This window comes from Taeniopygia guttata, chromosome 3 (genome assembly GCF_048771995.1).
Source record: "Taeniopygia guttata chromosome 3, bTaeGut7.mat, whole genome shotgun sequence".
In the NCBI taxonomy this organism is placed as follows: domain Eukaryota; kingdom Metazoa; phylum Chordata; class Aves; order Passeriformes; family Estrildidae; genus Taeniopygia; species Taeniopygia guttata.
The window spans coordinates 9053559-9078850 of record NC_133027.1 but is presented as its reverse complement, the minus strand read 5'-3'; the positions used below and the strand labels follow the sequence as shown (position 1 = coordinate 9078850).

The 25292-nt window shown below is 36.6% G+C and overlaps 1 long non-coding RNA gene across 5 annotated transcripts in view; it reads left to right on the top strand.

The window, feature by feature from the left end:
- The window catches only part of LOC140683622 (uncharacterized), a 201923-nt gene that overhangs the window by 105771 nt on the left and 70860 nt on the right, over positions 1-25292 (top strand). For all 5 annotated transcript variants that reach the window (XR_012054810.1, XR_012054809.1, XR_012054808.1 and 2 more), the window contains one exon: positions 4173-4317. This is a non-coding gene — a long non-coding RNA (uncharacterized lncRNA). The remainder of the gene's footprint in view (positions 1-4172; positions 4318-25292) is intronic.

The following is a 25292-nucleotide window of genomic DNA, read 5'->3' as shown; positions in this document are numbered from 1 at the left end:
GAGGCTGTGACCCCAGGGCAGGGAGCTGCAGACTTGTGGAGAGAGGAGCCCATGTTGGAGTAGATTTCTTGTCAGGACTTGTGACCCTGTGGGGGATCCAGGCTGGAGCAGGTGGTTCTGGATGGACTGTACCCCGCAGAAAGGAACCCATGCTGCAGAAGTTCATAAAGAACTGTAGGCCATGAGAAGAACATACCCTGGAGAAGTTCATGAGAGCTGCATTTGTGGGAGGGACCCCATGCTGAAGCAAGGGAAGGTCTCCTCTCCCTGAGCAGCAGCAGGAACAATGAGTGATGAACTGACCCTAAACTCCATTCCATCTCCTTGCACCTTTGGGGAAACAGGTGGAGCTGGGAAGGAGGAAGGGGTGTGAGATAGTTGTTTTTAAGATTTACTTCTCATTATCCTACTTTTATTTTGATTGGCAATAAATTCAGATGATTTTCCAAAGTCAAATGTGTTTTGCCCAGTATGGTTATGGGTGGATTGTCTCTCTCCCTGTCCTTATCTCAACCCATGAACCCTTCATAATATTTTCTGTCTCCTGCTCATTTGCAGAGGGGAGTGACAGAGAGGCTTTGCTGGCATCTAGACAGAGACAATACAGTGCAAACACCACATTTTTCATAGGGCATTTTTAAATCCTATGGATTATAAAATTCAGATTAACTTGTACAAATGTGTCTGTCTGTTGGCATAGTTTTTCAAGATAAAATCTCCCTGAGGAGGAAAAAGTGCTGAACATTTCTACCGTAATAAAGGCAATTGGCAAATCAATTATACCACAGGCACCTTTCCTCCCATCTAGGGCAGTTTAATTTTTTCACCATAAATGGGAAATCTAAACCAACAAATATATTTGAGCTAAAAAGAAGAGAAGGCTTTTAACCAAAATTCAGGAATGTCCTGAACACCAGATTGCTTGTGCTGCCACAGTTCTAGATGCTATCATCAAATTATATCATCTCAATGCATTGAGGTCGTTTGGATCATGTTTTGCTCCACAGATAGGACAATATAGCCTAACATTTGTCCAAATTGCCTTGTAGCTACAAATTCAGATTTGATTTTTTCCATTTGCCCATTTGTTCTGGATAAATCGAAGCCAAAGATCCTTCCTTCTTAACATTTTCTGTATCAAATTCAATTTGTAGAACTGTGTCATAATGGACTGACCATAAATGGTACAAATCTGCCAGTAATTGGCAAGCAAATGCTGTCTGAATTTGATTATGTTTATTTTTATAGAGCTCAGGTCTTGCAAAGTCACACATTTTGCATATGAGTGTTGAGGGCAATCAATTACCTGCAGGACTCTGGACTAGTAATTCACATGTATTACCTGACTGCTTCCTGAATTTACTAAACAAAGGTGTGCTTAGTCAGTTCAAGGCAAAGCAGGCAAATCTTCATTTTGCTGCTCTGGAGACAAAGACCTGGGACTGTCATGTTCTGCCACTGCAGCAGGTGAAGCAAAAGTGGTGGAAGGAAGAAATGGGGAAGAAAACTTCGGAATCAGTTTTGCTGGTTCTGCTGCATCCACAGGGAAGGTAGAACTGTGACTTTGCCTTGAGGAGCTATCTATGTATTTTTAAACATATCATTTCCCACACCACCTACTTCCTCTCACAGCTCTGAACTTTCTCCAGTGGTGGCAATGATAAAAAGTAACCTAGCTTCTTAGGAATTTAGGAAAGCAGGCATTGGGGATTTTTTTCACTTGTCTTTTCTCCTGTCTATTAGTTTAGGGTATTGCCTACCTTGTTCATGTGTGATTTAACTCTCTTTATGTGTCCAAAACCCACACACACAAAACATCCTGTGCTTCCCACGGCCAGATAAATTCAAAAAGCACAAATATCCCACAGCCAAAGAAAATAATATATGTGTTTTCAAAGCAGAGTAACAGCATCCCAGGAATTAGTCATGGCTAATGAAATATCCAACCCAACGTGCATAAGCAAGTGCTTGTCTACCTAAATTACCTTATAATTCAGATATTGGCTGTTAGGTTTTTATAAACATATGTATTCATGTATTTTAACATAGAGCTCCTAAATGATTTTAGTAGGGGACACTGTAGAGAACTTATTTATTGGCAGACTGCTTCTGTGACTGAGCAGGGCTGTGGGAGGCTTTAGTGTGTTCTGGGTAATGTAGTCTGATTTCTGTTTTAATGGACTGAATAACTAGAGCAGGCACTTATGTTAAATGGCCCTACTGAGAACTCAGCAGCCATTTGAAGTAAGAGAGTGTTTAAGATAAAAGTAATAATCTGTAAGAGTTTAAATCTATTGTTCTAAAAGAGGGTAAAATGTGTAGTAGCAAAGCCCAAGAGAACAGGTTCTGTATCTGACCTGGATGGTGATTTGCTGTGTGATTTTGCACAAATTTGGGGAATATTCCTGGGTAATGATTTAAATGTCCATAAACGAGATTAATTTATTTTCCAGTTGGGAAACCATGGGAGGAGAGATTCTGGAGCTTAACTAATGTTCCCAAGGTGCTTTAAAATTGCTGGATGTCTGCTATTCAGTAAATATAACATTTAGAGAGTTAAGTTTAATCTATCTGAAATAATTCAGGAGGATTTCCACTGAAGCCCACTGAGTTGTAATGGTATAATGGTAGCATGAGTAGGATCACTTTTCAGTCCTTCATTAGGGAGAGAAAACCTACCTCTCCCCAGCTTTCTATTTTGGGTTGCTGTTAATGCCACTGTGCTGGCTTGGGACATAACCTCAGGTGAGCACTGTTTTGTAACCTTTTTACAGAGTCTGCACAATGTCTGCACAAGAGGCTGTAGCTGTTTGCAAAGCCATGAAGAAATGTAACCAATGATAACATGTCTGAAGATGGCTATGACTTAAAACCATGTAAAACATCACAAAAAAAGAAAAAAATCCCAATAATTTTATCAAGGCAACATTATATTTTAAGACAAATACTTTATTCTCCTCATGTTTAAAAAATTCAGGATGGAGGAAAAGTCAATAAAACAAACTTGACTCACAGAAAATTATATTAACCTTTTTTCCATTTCTTATTTACAATATTTTTCTCCAAAGCTTTTAGATTTCAGTCTCTAACTCACTGAACCTGAGGAGAATTTGATTTTTTTAAAAAAATAGTAATTAGCATTTCAGTCAAAAGTGATTTGTATGAAAGGCCATACAAATGGCCTTATCACGGAACTTTTAAAAGATAAACATTTTTTAAAAACCCTGAATGGAGTTAGAGTTTTCCTTGATTTTTCTTCAGGAAGTTTATGTGCTTCTAACAGAAACTAAAACTGACTAAAGGAATCTAGTGAAAATATTATCTGGTGAAGTACTTTTATTTCCCTGTTCTTTTGGGAGCAAAAAGGGAGGATTGGCTTAGAACATGATTCCCAAGAAATTGAATTTTCCCTTATTGTCTGCAGTGAGTTGAGAGCCTTGCTGTGTGTGTAACCCAGGCAAGATATGGTGGTACTTCAGCTGCAATGTCAGTGGGAAATGCATTCCCCATAAAATAATTGAAGAAAAGCTAGGGGGTGATGAGAATGTGTGGTTAAGGGCACACAGTGTTGGAGAGCAGGCGGTAAGGTTCATTGTTAGAACATCAGTGAGGGTCTAGGTTTGTAAGACCAACTTAATAAATTTAAATAAACTGAATTTCTACATTTCTTCTTTTATTTTTTTCTCCTCTGCTTTCCTGAAGAGAACACAACTACCTTTCAAACTGAGAACTTAGATGTAAATTCCAGACAATATCAACCCCCAAAAAAAGAATTAAAAGTGTGAGAACATTTCTGCCTATTTCTAAGTAATCATGAAAAATTGAATTATTTCAAAAATAATCTGAACCAGCATATTTATGGGATAAATGCTTTTGTCCTAAGACACAAAAGAACTATTATAGCCTTTTGCTTAAGCATAGAGAATATTCCTAGCAGTCCCCACCCCCTCCTTCCCCCAAAGTACTTACTGCTCTCTAAAGGTTTGTGGTTTGTGTCTTGAACTTTTTCTTGTCCCTTAACTCAATCTTTTATGACAAATATATTTTTAGGTCTTTTTTATTCTCCCTCCATTCACTGAAGAGTTTTGTATCTGTACCAAGATGTCTTAAAGCATGTGTGGTATTAGTAACAATGTTACTTGTATTTTTCATCTTTGTTGGTGCCTGCACAGAGAGTTGATGTAACATTGCTTCCAGCACAATCAATGGACAGAGAGAAATCATCAGGGTGTGATGAAAGCACAAGCATCCCATGCCTGGCCTGCTTCATGGAGTACATACTCCTGGTGATGGTGACTGGAGGGAAGAGAAAAAAAGGTATATATTTGTTTTTATTGTTTGAAACATGGCAGTTTTACCTGCATGGGGCTCAAAGAACAGTCTGCAAGGGGTAGGCAAGAGTCCATATCACCAGTTTCAAAAGTTCTTTATTCACAGCAACATTTTTTCTTTGAACCAGATGTTCAAGTGATGGAGCCTGGACAATACCTTCTGTTGTTTTCCCATTTGTTTACATCCTGCCAATTTCACATATAACAAAAATGTCATCAACAGCAGTGTTGTGTCCTTATCATAGGGAAAAGACAAGCCTGTACAGAATTTATTTCAATCTCTAGAAATAGACAGGAGCCTGAGGCAGAATCTATACCAGTAAATTGAATAGTGAGGGCAACACAATTTTGACCCTGAGGCCAACTGGCAGCATCTAGTCCCATCTATCCTACGAAACTCTCATCTTCTAAAACGAAGAGGTTGTGTCTCAGCTGTCTAATGGGGATTGCCCTTGCTTACTTCTGACCCCCTGAGCACCCCTGAGAACTCCATGGGATAGTGCTAACCTGGACCTGGACAAAAGCATGCCAAGAGCTGGTTAATAAGTTAAATGTATGGATGACTGAACCACCTGGTGTCTGAGCCCTGGCACTGTTCGATTCACTTAGGTAAACCTGCCTTGATGCTCTTCTGTGGATTTCAGATGTTTCTGTCTGTCTCCTCTGTATCTCACTATCGAGCTCAAGTTCTGCAGCCAAGGGCTTGGACGTGAGGAGGTCAGGAGATGGCTGCAAGGCAGCCATTAACTACTATTTCAGAAAATTATTAGTATAACACAGGGCGCACAAAAGAAGATGCAAATAAGGCTCCTATATTCTCCCTTAAGCATATATCAATGTTTGGCTTGGCAGTTCTATTACAGAATTTAATTTTCAACATAGAAGAAAGAAAAATGAAGGGAAAGAACATCCCAAGACTTTTAAAATGTACAGTATGCTTCTATAAAAATGTACAAAATAATTTTCTCTTTATATTAATTATTCCTGAATGAACTAGTACTTTTTCTAATGCAAGAAGAGCTTTATGTTATAGATTGGATTCTACTTGCATGACTCACAGATCAGCTTGGGTTGGAAATTACCTTAAAGGTCATCCTGTCCCAGGCCCACTGCCATGGGAAGGGATTTCACTAGATCAAGTAGCTCAGGGCCACATCCTGAGCTGGCCTTGAACACTTCCAAGGGTGGGACATCCACGACTTTGGTCAACCTATGCCAGGGCCTCACCACCCTCACAGTAAAGGTTTGCTTCCATGTCCAATCTAAATGTGCTCTCTATCGGCTTGTAGCCGTTGTCCCTTGCCTATCAGTACTGGTAAAAAGTCCCTTTCCAGCTCTCTTATACGCCCTTTAGGTGCTATAAAGTCTCTCTGGAACCTTCTCTTCTCCAGCCTGAACAACCCCAGCTGTCTCAGCCCGTCTCCATAGGAGAGGTGCTCCAGCCCTCTGATCATCTTCCTGGTTTCCTCTGGACTCACTCCAGCAGGTCTATGTCCCCCTCCTGCTGGGGATCCCAGAGATGGATGTAGTACTCCAGGTGGAGCCTCATGAGGGCAGAGGGGTGGAGTCACCTCCCTCAATGTGCTTTTGATGCAGCTCAGGACACTGTTGGCTTCTCAGGGTGCAAACACACATTACCAGGGCGTGTTCAGCTTCTTATCTCTCATCATCCCCAAGCTGTTTTCTCCAGGTGTGATCTCAATTCATTCCCTGTCCAGCCTGTATTTGTGGCTGGGACTAGCAAAGAACTGGCAAAGAATACTACAGCATCATTTTATAAGGAGAGGTTTCCTTTTTTTTTTTTTTTTTTTTTTTTTTTTAAGCTGACTTCATAGGTGTCCATTGTGACCATGAAACCATTTGGAAAAACAGATAAAAGAGAGGAAATACATCAGTATTTTATAATGCCCTATTCAATGACAATAGGTGATTTGTACTTGATCATAGCATTGAATTTCTATTTGAAGCATGGGTATACAGAATGAAAAGCACTGGAAAGCGGTAGATAATTTTGGTCCAATTATATGGTAGAAATTTTAATTTCTGAAGCTAAATTGAAAATAGGAGATAAGAATATGGTTGGTTTTATTTCTTCTATTTAAAAACTGTAAAAAAACCCTCTGTCTAAATGCTAGAAAGGAAATGAGACTGTGTAGCTATTAGAATTTAAAATCTCAGCGAAACATTGAAAGAGTAGCAATGTGCATTGAGCCTTCACGTGTAGATTGTTTAGGGGAGTCAGGTTTCCACTTAACTGGCTTAGAAGGACATGAAAAGCAACTGGTATTTAATTTTTTAAAAATTAAGAACTCATTTTCATGTTTGACTTCCTTTGGTTTCATGCTGTTACTTGTATGTAGACTTACAGCCACGTAAAATGTCTCTTTAATGGACCAACAGTAGTGGATTATATTAAAAAAATTAAGATAGAAATGCCATCTCTGATAATATACAGTTTAAAAGTATGTTTGGGTTGCATACTGAATGTCAGTGAGATATCCTCCAATAACTCCAAAGACAGGAATTGGACTGGCTTGAGATGAAGAGTGCTGCTAATGGGCAGGGCTTGTTCCCTAAGGCACAACTTCATTCCAGCACCACTTCTGTTCCTCATTCTGGAGCCTCTCAAGAAAGCTGCACTCCCTGCAGTGGGCACACCAGTCCATGCAGGGCTTTGGGCACCAGGGTCCACACAACTGCCTGGAACACCAAAGCTGTGCTGTGAGCTCGAGCGTCAGACTGTTCCTCCAGGGCTGGAGCTGAGGAGGAAGGTATGAGACAGCAGATGGTTTCTAAACAAACAAACACACACAAACACTCCAGAAAACAGATGGGAGAGCCCAAGCAGGGTGAGCATTACTGGGATGATGTGGAGCAGTCTAGAGCAGCAGCTCTGCTGTGAGTGTTCATAGGCTGGGTAATGAAGGCACTACAGAAAAGAATGCAGGAAGGAAGTTACTGCTTTTTTGGGGGATTCGGAAAGAACTACTGCACTAAGCCTGCTAAGCTGGAATACAGTGGAAATGCTTTTTGGCAGTAATGTTTGAAACTGATCTCCAGGTGAATAGAAATGAATCGTCACTATTTCAAAGCTGAACTGAACAAGAAAAGACTGTGATCCATTTTTTCTAGTTTTTTTCATTCAGTTCTACCACCCCTCAGCTGAGTAACTACATGAACATATAACTTTCAAGAAGATATAGAGTTTGGCTTTTGAAGAACAAAATGAACGTCTAGGTTCAAAATCCAGTCCAGATTTAGAAATGCAAATCTTCCTCTCCTATTTTTTTTTTTTTCTTTTCTTACACAAAGCAGTGTGGAGATTGCCTACCTGTGTGCTAAATGATGGTGCTATGGAACAAAAAACAAGGCAGATCTAGATTGCCCACTTTCCTTTGAGTGTTTCTTCTTTTTTAGCCCATATCCATGAATTTGCAAATGCAAATGTGATTTAATAAAGGACAGTGGGTGTCTGTACCATGCAGATATGTGAAGCAGAGAGAGATGCTGGTGGAGGATGGATAATTCTAATCAAACTACTCACACCTTGCCCTCCTTGACATGCAATACCACTTTAAACAGCAGTGCTTTAATAGAGAAAAGAGCTACTGTACTTACCCACTCAATAATTTGCATAATTTTGAAGAGCTGAAAATGTCACTGCTGTTTTATGATAATTGTGGGGAAATGATTAGCTCTAGCATTTATGCATTCCAGGAAAAAAAAAAATTAAGTATTTTACTATTCTCTCTTTAATATTTATAAGGATTAATAAAAAGAAAAATAAAATCACCTTGGAGGACAAACATTATGTATAAAATAATGGGTGCCATATGAAGGCACATGAGTCATCCATCCATTTGCTGTAGCCTGTCATGTCTGGGGAAGTCTTAAAAAGACAACCTCTTGACTGCCCCTTCTGTAATTTCAAATGCAAATTTTAATAATAGGAATAGCTAAAAATAAACTACTATTTTCTTCCTTCTCTGCTTTGTAGCTTTGATTAGAATATACCAAATTTATGTATCCTGTAATTCAAGTATTTTTTAATTGTGACAAATATGCATGAGGTGCTCATCTCCTTTTCATCATTATTCTTCAAGACAAACCCTTTGAGAAGAAGATTAAGACATCAGTTCTAGGTAATGTCTTTTTGTTCTCAAAGCTCCTTTAACTTAGCAGGTTCTGTTGTTGTAGAGATGCATAAAGCAAAGAGTAGGTCCAATCGAAATCCTTGCGGAGGCACAGTTTCACTGAAGACCCTGTCCAGCATCCTTTGACTTTCTCTGCCTTTCTCAGACTCTCTTTTTCTCATACTGCAATAAGAGCACAGCTGAGATTTACAAAGGTCATTTTTACAGGACTTGTGAAAGCTTAGACTGCTCTACATTGCCCAGCTCCATCTGGGAACCCAGCCATGAATTCCAGTCTCAGGGTTTTCCGTCTCTGTGTGATGTGAATGATGTGTTACTCTGACAGACTCTGTTATGACAGTCTGTGCAGAAGGGAGAGATTTTTAATAGTTTTCCTCCCAGTTTAGTGAAACTTCCCAGTTACAGTCTAGAAAGGAGATGTGAAAAGAGATGACAATTACTGCTAAACATATGATGTTGAAGGTGAAGGTTTTAGGTATATCTTCTTTACCTAGCACAATTTTTAAGTTGATGAAATATCATGTAGTATCACAATATAAAATCTCATTCAAAAAACACCATAATATCTATCCAAGGCCAAGTTTGTGATCCAAAATATGACATATGTTCTATAGAAAGCTCTTCAGATATATTTATTTTTGCTTGATCAGGAAAATATTGTCAGGAATAGCTAAAATACCTGTATGTAAAAGAACTATTTATTTTTATCCTTTATTAGAGAAGACTAAACAATTACTGCCTTTTTTGAAATATAGGTGAAAGAATAAAAAGTAGCCTGGATTGGCATGGCAGAACTAACACAGTCTCACAAGGAATGGTCACTCCAGCTGGTGTACTAAAGTGTACAACAACCCAGAAGATAATCCACCATTCCTTGTAGAAGGGCCAGAATTTCAATAACTGCTCTGCAAGTTAAAATATTTTGCTAGAAGTAAAGCTGATGATGCTATCAGGAGACATTAGAGTGAAAGATATATTTTCCACATTCACTGTAAAAGTTTACAAAGATATTTTTGATACAAAAGTCCATTTTGTTGCAATTCAGTGTGTAGAACTGTGTATATTCATCTGGACTATTCTATGGTAGTGTAGCCATCCTAGTGTGGCTCAACACCCACAATAATTGACCTTGTCTCTCATTATTTATGTCTACTATACTCACTATCACTAGAAGACATTGGCTACAGCAGCATATACAGATCTCTCACTAACAAACTAAAATCTTAAATTTGATTCTCTGGGTTTTTTTACTACATATTTTTTTTCCAATAATTGGATGAGAGCATCCCTTTTTAGAAAATGTCATGTTTTAACCCCACCTAACAACTGAGTACTATGCAGCTACTTACTCACACCCTTTCCTCAAAGAAATGAAGAGAATTGAAAAAAAGAGGTAAAACTCGTGGGTTGAAAGAAAAACTGTAATAATAATAATAATAATTAAAAGGGAAAAGAGAGAGGAATAAAGCCCAAGAAACACTTCTTTGGGCAACCTGTTCCAGTGGCTCACCACCTTCACAGTAAAGAACTTTTTCCTAATATCTAATCTAAATTTGACACTGAATGCTGCAGTGCTTAAAAAAGCAGGAGATACAAACTCCCAAATCACTCAGATACCTTTAGATTATCAATTTCACCTAATAGTTGTTTTTTCTTCCAGTAGTTGTGACAGAGTTGAAGTCACAGCTAGAACTTTTGTTTATTTTCCATATACATAGCCACTTTCATAAGCACTTTCTTTTTCCCATGTTATCATTTTTGAGACAATGTTTTTTGTCAAGTTTTCTCCTTCAGGATTTTTAACTTAGCAGTTCATGCTATATCTTATTTATCAAGAAAGGCTTTGTAAATACTGTAAGTTCAGGACTTTTCAAAGAGTATCAATCTATCTTAAGTTGCTTTCTGACCCCACAACACCCCTGCCCCCCCGCCCTGTAATACCCTTAGGAGGTCTTTTACACCTCATCTGAGTGAGCAGTTCAGAATGAAAAAATAATGTATACTGATAACAGTCATATGATAATTCATTAAGGTCTGACTTTACCTGAGTGCTAATTACAGGAAAAATATTTGAAGGGGAAAGCAAAGCTTGCAAGCATATCACACATGCCTCTTCCCAAATATATTTCCCGTCTATCACACTTATTACTGCAGGGTGGGCTGACAGGTTAATTATGTACTTGCAGGAGAACTGATACAGAAGATATTATGATCTCAAAAGCAAACATTTATAATCATTTTATCTAAACAGAAGACAGCCTCACCTTGATGAAGGTCTGCATTTAGTGAACATTTTAAGGCAGCAGTCAGTGCACTCTCAAGGAAGATACCTGATAAGCTATCAGTAGATACCAAGCCAGCAGTATATAGAATGTGCTGCAGGAATGTAACCTATTCATATGGTAGTACGCGGCAAAAAAAAGATTGATTTTTGTGATGATGCCATAAGATTGGGATTTACAAAATTCTATCTTAATTTCTAGGTTAATTAATTTCCAGATTATTTGTGTGAAGGTCTTTCACTGACATAGAGACCCACGGAGTGAGATTATATCTCATGGGTCATACAACATGGGGAGACCATGCTGAAAGCACCTGATGTGCATGATTATTTTATTCCTATATGAATATATGCCCTACTATCTGGAAGGTGTGTTTCCAGACGTACCAGATCCTCCCAGATGGGATTGTGGTTCCAGTGAGGTTACACTGTGAGAGGGATCCCCCTAAAAAGCACACATGCTTCTGATGTGGTACAGTACAAAATTTTTGGCTGTTCTGGGACAGGCAAATGCATCAGCTGATTGTGGTTCGAGCTGTTAATCTACATCTAGCAAAGGTTTTGCCAGATATAGAGAATGCTGTTCATGTGAGTACATAGGAATTTTCTGTCTTGTGGAAGAGGATATGGGGACAGAGGCAGGAAGACCTAGTCACACACTGAATAGACGAAGATGTAGCTGGAGTTATATCATGGAGATCTTTATGTATTTTCTTTAAGAAGAAATCATAGAACTTGAGTCCATTAAGTCCTGACATTCTGAGGTTTCTTGAGCTCTCATTTTAGGTCTTTTCCCCTCAGTTCATCTGTTTTTCAAACGAGCTGTATTTTTACTCATGTTTCTCCCTTAGCTGTCTGCCATAATTAACACATGTGATGTCAGTCATTCTGCACTTTGTGATTCTTCATTGCTTACTACAATCAAACCCAGATAGTAATTAAACATTAATGCCTGGATATCCATTCACTTATTTTTCTGCAAGGTTTAGAATCCATCATGTGTTTTACCTTTCACTGTACCCCAAAACTACAAGACAAGTTCTATATCAGCTCTTGGGTTTCTATCAACTTTCCATAAAGGTCCAGCAGGCTGTGCACAAGTATTATTTCCCTCACATGGATCTGGTTTTAACACAAGAATAAAATATTCATCAACTAAATTATTCAAGGAGTAATTGTTGGTATTTGTTGAATAATGTATTCTGTTCATGGTGTCTGAATACTACAAGAATGAGCTGAATAAATTATATGCCAAAGCAGCAAAATCACTGCCTTGCATTTGTTGAATAGCATTTTATCTAAGCTAAATGTGTTTTAATAAAAACATAACATAAGAGAACAAAAATTTTTACCTTTTTCTCCTTTCTGACAAAGGGTATGGCTTTAGGTATGTATTGTGATAGTCCTTAAACTGTACAACAGATGTTGAGAACTGAGAGTTAGAACAATAATATCTTGTGTGGCGATTTTCAGAGGCCACGAAACACAATATTTCTTTCCTTCAGAAAACATTTATTTTATTGTAACTAGAAAGAGGCCTAGTAAGTGGGCCACAGTATTGTGAAAGTAACTCAAGTTCTGCTTATTCAGTATTAAAGTTTATATGTTCTACACATTCAGCTATTTCATTCTTCTTGCTTACTTGCTGGAATCACGTTCTTCACTACATGAACAAATATTGTACTACTGAAAAAATACACATGCTTTTGTTTAAGGGTAGCACTGAACAATTCCACATGGACAGAAAAACCCAATTTTCAGCAATGAGCTGTTTCATCTAAGAAACCTGGGAACCAGGAAGTCTGATCTGAATAAATAATGTCAACATACAACAGGTGCATGTTGAACAGAACTAAGAGATGACAGTTCTTCAATTCAATACTGACTCAAATAATTACAAATGTGATCCCAACAGAAAAGGTCTGTCTATTCAGTTCAAGCTGCTTCCATGTAGATGGGAGGGATATTAAAAAGGAACAACTCTATTTGGAAAAGTTTACACTGCCATTGTGTCCTGACTAATATTCCTTGAGGCAACATTTTAACTTCAAATGGCTGCTGACACCTCCATTTATGCAGAGGTGTTTCTGGTAGTTCTAATACACTGGTCTGCTCTCTAGCTTTTGGTTAAACTACAAGAGAACACTGCACCAATCAAATCTAGTCAATAAAATTGCAAGATACCCACCTTTAACACTTACCTGGAAAGTAGAACAAGAGAGAGTGGTATGGATTCTATGGGTCCTGCATGCACAATTCACAAGTTATTGACACGTATGAAAAAAGAGTTCTAAACAATCTTTTCAGTCACACAATAATTCACATTACATTGACTGTTTCCTACAAGGATAATCACAGATTATCTTGAAACATGGAGTTGAAATGTGCTCAGTAGGCACATGTCTGTGTGGAAAAGTAGCACAAAAATTTGTTTCTTTTGATTTCTTCATTCATCAATGCAGAGACACCCAATGTCAGTTTGTTTCAGTGTCAGTCAAAGGACCTTGAAAACTTACTGAAATCAGAAATCAGTAAAAGCCACCTAATTAAACATAAATTAAGTATGCACTTGCAAACAGCATTCTCTCAAGAAATGGATTTGATTTAAGCACTCACTTAAATATTTTACTAACTGGGTCCTAAAGAAGCAACTGTCACTTTATAAAAAATCATATTCTGATTGGTATATATAACTCTGTCTATGATGGAAGAATTTATCTTCCTTGTAAATATTCTTACCAGCACCAACTCTGTGAAATGTTGCTTTCTTGAGATATCTCTTCCCTGCCCTCACAGCACTGCATTAGAACAGCTTACTAATTACAAGGAATTCAATTCCTGTTGGTGACTTCAGCCTTGATTGCTATGAGATTCAGATGCTGTCACAACTCAAGGTGAAGCCTTCACCTGGGGAGAGAAGCATGCAAATACTGCATGCTATAAAAAGGAGAAGAGAAATACAAAAATAAGGCAGACTTCTCTCAGAAAAGATTAGCATTTTGAGTTTTTTATGGAGTCCATAAGATTAATTAAGTCTTACTTAGCTTTGAGAAAGAGAAAAGCTGTGCTTGGATTAAAGACAGCTACTTCATTGCTTCTTGCAGCACAGACAAATTACAGTAAAAGAATACTAATACCTCTATTATTTAGCACATTCATATTCTTATGCTACCAGAACTTTCACATCATGTCATTCTTTTGAATGCAATAAAAGTAGCCACTTGTAACATTCTACCAGGTTAGTGTAAAATTTTCTTCCTCACTCATGAGGACCATTTCTTTTTTCTCAGGCCATGATGATGAAATTGAAGTATTTGTTTCATCTTTTTGGCTGCTTAATAAATATAAATGTTAAAATGCTTCTATTTTAAATTTAAATTAGGTTTTGATCTTTTCTTTTGTGGAATAAATTCACCTGCAAAAAGGTATCTGAGAATGTAGAGAAATTTACCTTCTAACTTGTGAAATAGTTCATTTTCAAATATGTTTGAGAAGAGAGTACACTAAAGACTCTTTTGCCCTTGATTTAAATTGTTGAAATCCAACAGACTGGCTTGTATTTTGCAGTTATAAATGAGTAATAAATATGTTCTCAGAAGGAGAATGTGAGTTAGTCATATTGGAAAAGAAAACATAATAAAAAGTTATGACTCTGATGAGACTGCTGTGGGTGGAAGAAAGAGCCAAAGGAGAAAGATAAGTGTAAATAAAGTGAAATTATGGAAACAATATTTGGAAAAAAATTAGTAATTAAGAAAGAAATTTCGTCTCAGCCACAAACTAATTGGTAGAGATATACTCGAAAAAGCAAAGCTTATAGAGTTTATCTTCCAACTTGTCTTTTAAAATCACCATATAAAGATGTACAGATGCTCCCATAATTTGAAAGCAGTCATTTAACCTTGTATTCCTTCTCTCTACTTTGCAACTGCATTTGGTTCTTTAGAAATCTGCATAATATTTACATAATGAGACTTAGACCCTAATATGCCATTCAATTGTTCAGCAAACTTCCCTCGTAAGCAATTATAGACAAAGAGTGAGAGGGGAAAAAAAAAGATAATAGAGAAGTCATTGGGTTTTGCCATGGAAAAACATCTAAATGTCCAAATCTATCTTTTGGCTTTTAACTTATTCCTTTTCTGCAAGACTTTCTGGTGGGCTAATACAAATGTCTGTTATTTGAGTCTCTAGCTTATTAATTTTTTAAAAATAAAATTGTAATTAATAGTTGTGAAGATTTCATATGCCAGCCGATACTAGCACAAGTGTAATGCTAGTTAGCTTCTACAAAAGTATGGCAAAATATCAGAAATTGCAGGTATTCACACTGTGTCTTTGTCTGAAGGCTATGGAACCCTACAGAGAAATTCACCTTAAAGACTTATGGATCTTACATACTTGTAGGGAAGAAATTGAACTCTTTTGAACTGTTTTTTTTCTCTCTGCTTCCTGTTGATCTATGTTTTTTCATGGTAATTTCCTATAACACACTGTATTTAAAAAGTTTTATATCATAAGCATAATTTTTTCTATATTTTCATCTCATGACCTCAAGAAAACAAGGAAAACAATAGAGGGATCAAATTTGAAAAGCATTTTGATTTATGACATTTTATCGCAGACTTTGTTCCTGGTTAAAAAAAAAAAAACAAACAAAAAACCCCAAAAAACCTGAAGTGATATAGGCTTGAAATATCTGAGCTTCTGTACAGCCAAATTATCCTCCTCTTAAGGTTAATCCCAATATAGTATATGCTCAGTAATCTAAGAATATTTGGCTGGTCTATATGCTGGTAAATCTTCATGGACTGTTTGCTTATTGCCTTCAGTCTTTACCACATGACAAATTCCTTTGTACTAGCTGCTGCCCAGCAAAGACTCTTTTGTAACTGTAAATATTTCTCCCCAAATACATGTTGAATATTTCCTTGTTAGTTATGACCACATTTATTTTCTTTAAAGCAATCATATGAGAGAAATTCTGTTTGTTGGAACAGTCGTCAAATGTGAAAGTCCCATGAATATTCATACAAGCATGTATTCACACAAACATTGATATCACATGTGCCTGCATGACCTTTAAGAAAGCTTTCTGTGGGCTGAGAACTGGAAGAGGAAAGAAGGAGTGTTTTGGCAGACAAATAGCAAGTATGTCTTTCTCCATAAAGTCTGCAGGAAAATGAGCAGCTGTTGTGGAGGAAGCAAAGACAATATGCAAAACAACTATCAGCGTGAACATGGATGTTCACCATGTAATACTTCAAAACTGAGGATCAGTATGCTTATTTGTCTGTGTACCTGAACCCAGCCAGGAAAGAGAAAGAGCACTTAAGACACATTCCCTGTTCTTATGTCATCAAATGAAAGGGAAAAGAGATTGCAGCTCTGCAGTGGAAGGCTATGATCTCTTCAGAAGGGATGGAAAAGGAAGAAGAGGTGCTGGGGTAGCTCTGCATGTCTGAAAGTGGTTTGGCTGCCCAGAGGTTAATGATGGAGACAAGAGGGTTGAATGTTTTTGGGTAAGAATCAGGGGGAAGGCCACAGGACAGACACTGGTGAGGAAGCGTTTTGAGTGATGTGTCCCATTCTGGGCCTCTCATTTCAAGAATATTGAGCTGCTGGAGCAAGTCCAGAGAACAAAGCTGGTGAAGGGTCTGAAAGACAAATTCTATGAGGAGCAGCTGAGGGAGCGGGGGTTTAGCCTGAAGAACAGAAGGCTGCATATTGCTCTCTGCAACTACATGAAAGGAGGCTGTAGTGAGGTGAATGTTGTTTATTTCTTCAGAGTAACAAGCAATAAGACAATTGATCTCAAGTGGCATCAGGACAACTCTAGATTACATATTAGGAAAAATTTCCTCATTAAAAGGCTTGTCAAGCATTGTAACAGACTGCCCAAAAAGTGGTTGAGCCACCATCCCTGTGGGTATTTAAAAGATATGTAGATGGCCGTGGTTTAGTGGTGGATTTGGCAGTGCTGTGACTTGTCTGCAAAGTACAGGTGAAGAGGTAAAAATCTGTCCCAGTTGTATTATTTGATGACTGCAGTGGATGACTGCAAAAATGCCCACATATTTCCTGGAAATGTTACTTTATTTTCTCAAGAAAGAGCCTTCAGTGAAGGAAAATGTTCATTTATAACATTTATTCATACAACTGCATATATTTACATACATTCAATCACTATAAAAATACAGTGTTGAAAGACAACTTGAAGAAAAAAAGAACTGAGTGCACTCTAATGCAATTACTTCAAGTAAATGTATGAAGAAAAATATGAAATTGAAAATCTTCAGATTCCTTTCTCATTCATTCAGGGATGGAATCAGACATTTTGGTAATGCTCTTGCACATATCATTAAAAGGTAAGGTTGAAAAAATAAAAGGGGAAACTGAGAATAGGAAAAAAAGGAAGAGGAAAGTAAAAAGAAAGGAAACAACAAAGATAAAAAAGAAAAGGGAAAAGGGAAAAATTTACAGTGCTTTCTTTTTTCATAGTCCCGATTATCATCTAGTTAGAATCTCAATCTCTCTTTTGCTCTTTGGACAATTACATCTCACAAAAAACTAAGATCTCTGCTGTCTTATAAAAATTCTATCACAGGACTGGCAGAATGAAATTATCTCTGGCTTGAACTTCCAATAAAAATTCCCTAAATGTCACACTTAAGGTCACAGTTTCAACACACTCATGGACTTTTTAGGTACCTAAATGAAACTCTAATTTTCAGTGTGGTATAAACATAGCAGAGGCTGCAATCTTTTTTTCAGAAATGGATCATAGCAGCAGCAAGTGCATCTTGAAAGCTGTGGAAAAAATGGCCATTATTTGGTCTATAATAAGGTCCAGACATTAAAATCCTAAATTGCTTTCAGAAGGGTGAAAACGTAGAAAACCTTTTATTTATCATTCTTAGTTACTTTTAAAATTCATTCCCATTTCTGGTTGTTTAACATTAAGTTCTCATCATTTCTGAAAATCCTGGAGTAGTTAATCAATCACACAAGCCAAATGTTTACTGCTTGCCTCAAACAGCTCTTGCAAAATCCTTATTCGACAGGTTCATTCGACATTTGTTTGCAACAAACATGTAAATGAAGACTACCACCTATATGGACAATAGCTTTAAAGGAAAAAGATAACACTGAGGGGAATGACTGATTTTTAAGCTATTTTTTCTGTCATAGAGAACAAAGTAATATCTGCATATTGTCAGTCATGTTGATTGAGGGTTAATTTGCCTGCAATTCTTCAACAGATGACAGGAAACATGAAAAGCATGTAGGTAAAACCTCAGCATATCATATGCACAAGACTCCATTATATATGCATGTGAACACAACCTACCTCTGACCTCAAAGGGATGTGGGAAGCAAAGCGTCTTTCATTTGCAATATATCATCTCTCCAAGCTGTGTGGTGCAGGTGACACGCTGGAGGGAAGTGTTGCCATCCACAGGGGCCTGGAGAGACTTGACGGGTGGGACCGTGTGAACTCCACGAAGTTCAGAAAGGCCTGCGGGGCTGAGGCAATCCCAAACCAAATACAAATGGGTGGAAAATGGATGGAGAGCAGCCCTTGAGAAGGACTTGAGGATGTTGGTTGACAAGAAGCTCAGTGTGACCTGATAATGTGTGCCCTGAAAGCCAACTATGTCCTGAACTGCATCAAAAGCAGTGGGGCTGGAAGTAGATGACTTTTATGGTGCCTTTCAAACCAAATCATTGTATGATTCCATGAATCTGTGAGCTCTGTGCTTTAGCACTGAAATCACGAGGGTTCAACACCAGGTGTGTCCTTTCCAAACTTTCTGGCTATCACATGGATGTGGCCTTGGGGCTCTGAGTGCTCCTGCAGGTCTGGAGTCTCTTCCCCTGCTCCTGGGGGTTTGACTGCTGGCATGCAGGGAAGGTTCTGAAATGGTGGAGCTGGGTAACCTTTCACAAGAACAAAGCTTATGTTCCTAAACTGAACCATTCTCTGAAAGACCCTCTCACTCTCCAAGTACTACAGGGAGCAATTAGAACACAGATAATCTGCTGCGCTGTAACAATTTCTTAAAACAAGGGGAATGAAATTAAAAGTCAGAGAATTGCTCCTCAGAAATGTTTCCTTTTTAACACACAGGAAGGTGATTGATAGTAACTTTAGAAAGCAGCCTCTTCATTTTTAAAAATTGTAGGGGAAAAAAAGGGTGAGAGATACCCCAAAAGTCCTAGTGATTCTCTTAATAAACATTTTGGCATATAGACTGTGTTCAGCAATAAGACCAGAAATTTTGTTTTTGAAAGATGAATATCATTATTCATCCAATATTACTCCATGGTTTAATTTGTTTCGGTTTTAAGATCAAATGCAAGTTATTATGTCTTCTGAACACCAAATCAAAGTTTTTCATACATCTACTAAAACTTTAATGAATGTAGAAAAGACATAAATTTTCCTTTATCAAAGTCTTTATGTGGCTATCAACCACTTCAATTGAAATGTGTATTATTTGTCTATCATCTGGCCTAAATGCAATGCTGAACACCTTACTCAGATGAACAGGTTCCTATTTAATAGCAAAGTTTTTCCCGGGTGTAGTGTAAGCTGAAATGCTTTCAGTCATGTTTCCTCTGCTACATAGATCATTGTAGGTTTTAAACTCCTCCTGCTGTGAAAACTGGCTATGCTACATTTCCTATAAATTCCATCCATCCAAACATCAGTGACTTTAAACATACCATATTAATAAGCATAAAAGAAGATGGATCATGAATAAATAACATTGCTGAGAAAAAAAATGTTATTTTGCAACCAGTGACTATAAAATATCCCTCAGCAGTAAGATTATAACATTGTGTCCCAGTCTAAAACAGAGGAAAAAAGAAATCACATTTAATAATCAGTATTTACTTAAAATTAGTCCTTAATACCTTATAGTATATAAGGCATGTGGACATACATTCACTTCTAGGCTAGGTTTAAACTCTGGCATTTCCAATGTCAGTACATTGAAACCACTAGAAATTCTGGTTAAGTTCAAAGCAAATACTGAATATGTAATTGTAAAAGTTTTGTAAAGTTTCCTCATTCCCATGGTAATTGAATCTGCTGCAATAGACTATGGGAGGTGAAAAAACCTACCGAAGTTAATGCTAACTGCTAAAAATTGCAGTTTGAAATAAATATCAGATTTTTTTCAATGCACTGGGGATAATGTACATGGCAATCCTTCTGACTACCACCTTAAATTCCATGGAACTTGCAGGAACTCCTTGGAGATTATCTTTGTCTCATAGCTCAGATAATTCCTAGATAGCCATGAAGCAATAGATAAGAGCTCTTTGCAAATGAAAGTCGGGCCTTCAGTATGTTTTGACAATATCTATATATTACTTCAGAATTTATTGAACTATTCAGATTGTCAAGAAGAAAATTATATATTTTGTGAAAATAGAAAAAAAAATAGAAAGGGGTATTAATCCTAATGTATTTAGAGGATAAGAATTAGTGCTTGGATTCCATATGTAATCTAAATAGCTAACTATTCCAGTGTATGAAAAAAAAAAAAAGTAATCAGACTTATGTCTTTGGAATTAGATTCTGTTTATTTCTATTGAATTAATTCTAATGAATTAATTCAATAGCCACATTTTAAAATAATTCATATGTGAAATATGAGATATAAAAGGAAAAGCTATTCTGAAGGTCTAACATGGACGTTTGATACTTCCTGAAAAACTCAGAATTCAGAGAAGGAGATTTCTGCTTGAATGCTAGAAATAGATCTGGCTTAAGTGTCTGTATTGATACTTAACTTTTAATGGAAAACTGACATAGAGTTCTAAATCTATTACTGAGCTAAAACAAATGCAGGAGATGCATACAGAATTCTTCAAGTAGTGGAATGAGACACACAATAAAATGTGATCAGTTTTTCTACAAATGATGATGTCAATTATGATTACTAATGCATGTCAACAGGGAAGACATGAGACTGCAAGAAGTGAAATCTTGACACAGATTTTGTAATGCTTGGTGTTTGAAATTATTCCTGAATAGAAAATTATGGATAAGCTATTATAGAACTTAGGTTGTGTACATGGACATGTCAGGAGTAAATTGACTCCAATTTTGACTAACAGAAAGCTAATAGCTAATGGGATAGCAATTTCTGTGAGCCATATGGGCACATGAATATTTTCTAATTTTGTTCTATGAATATTATCTGTTCTTTTTGTATGGGCACAATGTGTTATAATTATTAGTGCTGCTTATGGATGAAATAAACAAAATATGATTATTAGAAGGTTAAAAGACAATGGCACCCTCTCTTTAATGTGAATAAGAAAGGACTGTGACACACATTGTTTAAAATACATTATCTGTGAAGCATTGCAAATTGAGAGTCAGGTGTTTTAGTGTGAATTCAGGTGGAAGATTTTCAAGAAGAAGTTAAAAATGGATTCCATTTCAGGAAAAAAAAAAATCTGCTCATTTGATATAGCCAGTTTAACAAAGAAAACCCTATTTTTTGCACTTTTCTGCAGGCCTCACAGCTAACTTAGAAACTGTTTGTCACAGACCCATATGATTTGATCTTTTCCTTCTGGAATGAACCATCGTGAACTATAATGGCTGACAAACAATAACACTGAAAAATGTTCTCCTATGAAACCTAAAAAGTCATCAGATGCAATATTAAAGATATCAGCTATATGTGGGGAAAAATTCTGGAGATGGCAGTCACTAAATGTCTAAGGTACTACAGGGTGACATAAACCAACATGAGTCCAAGTAACGTGTAAGGAAATAGGAAAACAAATGAACAAATACAAAAATATTTATGCACTTGTTTAAATCTCACTGGCTTCAGTAGTAAATGATTAAAACCTTCTTAAGGAGATGATATATATTATACTAATATATTTAAAGTTTAGGTCATACTTATAGGCTTTGCAGATTCCAGAGAAGCCTTGGGAAGTCATCCAAGCCAAGATGTTTGTCCTATTCAAAACAGTGCTATTCAGACTCCCAGTTAAAGAAAATCAAGGTCTCGTACATGCAAGCTTAGATAATGCATTAGGATTGAATTTGTAATAACACCTTCATCTTCAAAGAAATTTCAAAATATATTTAAAAATTGAATTGCACTTAAACTTCATTTTAAAAGAAATTTTGAAGAGTAACAAAAGTTATGTGGAAAAGAAAAAATATGCACCCTCTACTTAGCAACCTCTTGTATGCCTAAAAAATTTAAACTACTTATAAATGAGAATGTCTTCTGTGCATACTTCAATTACTGCTTTTAGTATATTTTCTCTCTTTTTTTGTGTAGCATGCAGCATATACTCAATGTGTCTCCAGTGCCTATTATCACTGTTCTTGTATAATAAACTTCTTATCTGTGAGAATATGACCTTGACACTGTGAAAAAAATCTTTGAAAGAATAGCTCAATTAAAATCTAATACCTCTGTTTAGGATTTGATTTCATTACTATTCATAAGACCATGCAACACTATTTGAGTCATGAGTTCTCATGCAAGTCGAATACTCATTTCAAAAGAGTCATTACAAAAATAATTTTTATTCTTTTCTCTGCCCTATTGATTTTCAGTCACCATGGAGCTTTCTTTGTTGACTTTGCAAAGGTCTCTGTTGAAAGTTCATGCTATTGTTGTGATAATTGTTGATCAGGGTCCATTTGGAACAGGTAAATTTAAATGCAAGATAGGTAGAGGTGGGTAGTAGTAAAGATGCATGCAAATGACAGAATGACTTGGGCAGGAAGGGACTGTAAACATTATTTAGTTCCAACTCCCCTGCTATAGGACACCTTCCACTATCCCTGGATGCTCAAAGCCCCATGCAACATGGGCCTGGACATCTCAGGGATCCACAGGCATCCACAGATTCTTTGGGCAACTTGTTCTAGTGCCTCACCACCCTGACAATGAAATTTTTTCATATCTCATGTAAATATAGATCTCCTCATCTAGACTAAAACCATTCCCCATGTCCTATTACTATCTGCTCATGTAAAAAGTCACTCTCCCTCTTTTTTTCAAGACCCCTATAGGTAGTCAGGTAGGTCCCAGTGAGGTGTCCCTGGAGACTTCTTTCCCCAAAATAACAGTAAATGGGCTGGGAATGTAGCATAATCTACAAAAATATCACTCAGGGGTGTGAAGTTGCACCCCAAAGATGAACTTTGGATGTGTTGCTTAACCTGAATGTTTGTTTACCCATCTCTAACTGAGGATAATAATTGTCTACCCTGTAGGGAATTATGGTTCTTAATCAATTAATGTTGCAAACTCTTCTAAGAGGGATAGACAAAGAGCCTCACACACATGAAGTGGAAAATAGTATTAAAATAGCCTTAAGCTTGTCTTCAGCATTATTGGATTTGAATTGGCATGGACATATGTACTTGTGAAACAATCTCTTTCTTGGATATAAATTTCTTTTTTCTTAATCAGTGAACATATTTCCTCTTTTTTCCCTTTCTTATTTCAAATCAGTAAGTTTTTAAAAAATCAAGAACATCAGTTAGCAAAACAAGGTCAAAGGCTGGAATTTACCAGAAGCAGCAAGTATATTTACCAAAAAAAAAAATAAAAGGGGGAATAAAATTTCAGGCCATTATCAGGGCGTAAAACAGAGAGAAGGAATATGGACTTAGATAAATATAATGATTTATATAAAATATTTAGATAAATATAATGTAACAAAAGTTATTACGCATTAACTGAGCATCTACTCTGAATGTAAAAAGGCAAATTAGCACCACAAAAGTCCTACAAATCAGAAGGTGATTCAGATAAAATAAGGGCAAAATGAAAGCTGTCAAAAATCAAGCTTAGTCCACCCTGAGTTCAGACTGTGAACATGACTAACAAAGATTTTTGAAATATGCAGAAAAGAAAAAAAAAATTTAAAAAATTATATATTGTCTAAACCTTAAACAAATACCTTGTTTTTCATTAAAAAGGAAGATGTGAAACAAAGGAAGGTAAGAGAGGTTGCACAATTGAGAAAAATATGTAAAAAGGTAATAATCTGAATCACTAAATCTCATGCTTGAATTGTAAAATAGATAAACACCATTGCAGAATTCTGAAGTAAGTGGTATACTGGATAAATTGTAAAATTTGTACCAATATTTCTTGTACTGAGAATATAAATACTTGATTTGAGAACTACATATATGACAAATATTTACAAAGGACAGTAATTCAGGTTGGTACTAAGGTGCTGACCTACCCTTGGTCACTTGGAAAACTAGCAAGTTTTGTGGGAAAGAATAATTAGAAAAAATGAGATATGTAAAAAGGGGGAAAATGCAATGCAGAGGAACTGACAGTCTGACATGACAACTTTTGCTTGTAAAAAGTAATTGATTTTCTAGAGAAAGAAATTTTAAAATGTCCCTGCTGTTTTTGACAAAGCATAGGAAATTGGTGCTCTATAATAGACTACTTGTTAAACTGGATTAGAATAGTAGAAATTGAACAGCAGAATGGAAACAGACTAAAGGGGAAATTATAGAGGTTATTCAGAAATAAAAGAAGTGAAGTTTTTTGTTTTTCTCAAGTTTTGATATTAAACTTAGCTGTTATCTGCTTTAATGGTGTTGGCATAAAAAGGTGCAGTATAACTGAGCATATGGCATTATTACAGGTAGTGCAAAACATGAGCAGAAACAAAACTGAGTGCATGCAGAGATACAAATGACTGAAATAAGGTCTGTGCTAAGACAATTATTAATACAAAAAATTGTGAGAAATTTAGTTGCTACTAACAAGAATTAGCATCATGAACAACATTTTTGGGTGAAGACAATGCTTTTAGTTGATGGCCTGTTTGCATAATCAGTCTGAAAACTTATATTGTATCAGCCAAAGGAGATTTAGTATGATAGGCAAGTGTTCAAGCAGAGCACAGCCAAGGCATTTTCCTTGCCTAATTGTGTATGACTCATTATCAAGAAGTGAGAACTCAGTGAAAAAAATGTGAAGAAGAGTTTGAGGAATGATCAGAGCAGAAAAAGTGAAACTGAAGAGAATGGCTTGTTTAGCTAATCAGACACCAAGGGCCCTAAGATTTTTGAGGGTGAAAATGAGAGATGCTTGACAGTGACCCAAGCAGCCCAGACTCATCCTTTATTGCTTTGCACTGTCCATGTGTAATTGTGGTCTGTATAGCTCTTTCTGACATAACAAAAACCAGTTTTCAACTGTGCCTTCAGCTTTGGATTAGTTGAGTCACTTTCTTCTTACTAGTGAGACGTTCCAGAAAAATCAGAAAAAGTCTAGTAATCAGACTGCTCAGCAGAACACAGCATTAACAGATGATAGCTAGTTTGGACATCTTTTTTGTAATTTCATTCTTCATGGCATGAAAAAGATTGTCTTTTTGCTACATTATTTAGGAACTTGGGTATCTGATGATCTCTGTCAGACTTTTAAGTTGCGTAGGGCACGATGAATAAAGTTGTCCAAATTTGCCATTTACATAAATTATAACATTGTT